Source organism: Pundamilia nyererei, unplaced genomic scaffold (genome assembly GCF_000239375.1).
Source record: "Pundamilia nyererei isolate P.nyererei 1_Seehausen unplaced genomic scaffold, PunNye1.0 scaffold00112, whole genome shotgun sequence".
Classification (NCBI taxonomy): Eukaryota; Metazoa; Chordata; class Actinopteri; order Cichliformes; family Cichlidae; genus Pundamilia; species Pundamilia nyererei.
This window is the reverse complement of record NW_005187513.1, coordinates 1,411,605-1,413,301: the sequence shown is the minus strand read 5'-3', so window position 1 is coordinate 1,413,301 and position 1,697 is coordinate 1,411,605.

Genomic DNA, 1,697 nt, shown 5'->3' with positions numbered 1-1,697 from the left:
ATGTAATATATAACGGCATAATAATCTCACAACTGCTACAAGCACATTTGCCTTTCTTAACACACGCGAGAGAAAGGCAACTGTTAAGAAAATGCCCTTTTGGGTAAGACAGGCCCACAGGCCCTGCATGCAAGCGTACTAACACACATACATGCAATGAAGAACAGCTTACACTACAGCACACACTATACATGCGCCTATATCTCTCATTGGTGTTAAAGCAGGGAAAACTTAACAGAGTTTTGTTATCAAATGCTGAATTTATCCACTGCTGACATTTAACTCTTCAGCTTGACAATAGGTGAAACGTTTGTGAAAACAGAGAAGAAAAAATAAAGACAGAGAGATTCTGGTATGACCAAGCAGTAATCAGACAATAAATTTAGTTGGTAATACAATAAATTGTGAGATGTTTTCTGTTTGATTGATGCAACACAAATAATTTACTGTATGAAGGAAATTCTCTTTTGTGATAATATTTTGAATGTGCATTTCAGTTGACCTGTCAACTTAGCGCATTATAAGCTGATATGCAAATTAGTTGGTTGATACTAGATTTGGAAAAATGACTGGATTATAAAATAAGCGAATAAGATGTGACAAGGGTTGAGATTAGTTTCTTATTTCTAGTGTGTGGAGGAAGGTTTTATCATGGCACACATCTGTTTACATGAGAGGAAACTCCTTATGTGATATGACATTTAGCAATTTGCAAATGTGCAGCACATCAGAAGGATGACTCTGAAATTACAAAGGGAAACAATTTTGCTGACAAAGCTGCAAAAGCAGCAGCCATAGCAACCACAGTCTTATTAACAACTCATGAAAACCACACCATTCCACTATCTGTACTGCAGGACGAACAAAAAGCAGCACCACCAAAAGAACCAAAACAATGGCTGAAACACGGAGCAGTACTGGACACTGATGAAAATAGCAGGAAAACCCATTCTTCCCGAATCATTGCACAAAACAGCCGCTGTAGTGAGCCATGGTTTGAGCCATGTCTCAACAGGAGTGATGATCTGAGGGATTGTCTTTATAATAAACCGACAATTCTACACTATAAATTTTGAAACTTCAGCAAAAGAATACGTGAGAACATGTATGACCTGCCAAAAACACAATACCCAAGGTAACTTAACGGTGTGTTCACACCGAATGCGATAGACGCACATTTGCACCTCAATACGTGTCCAAGAAAAATCCATCGCGCCTCAAAATTGCATATTTTGACACGCATGAACCGGAAATGTGGGAGGGATGTGGGAGGAAGTTGTGCCAGACCAGTATCTTTGCTAGATGGCAGCTGTCGAGCTAGCATTTGAAGAGAGAGTCTACGTTCTCTATTTACTGTGGAGAGCAGAGCAGCGGTGTTAAGGACGTCCTCGCCGTACCTGGGTCCATCAGGTCCTCCAGACACGTGAGCAGTTTGGTGAGTTTCACCACTTGCTCCAGGAGCTGCGCCTGGATGATTTTTGTGATATCACCGTCTTTCACTCGTACAGTTTGAGGACCTGCTGTCCTGCATCGGTCCTAGAATCGCCCGCCTAGACACCAACTATTTGTAAATGATGTGATCAGCAAAGTATCTGAAGCACTAGGTTTCAGTTTAAAACACCATTGTGCCTACCACCCACAGAGTGCAGGATTAGTGGAAAGAACAAATGGCACTATAAAACAAAGGCTCAGGAAAA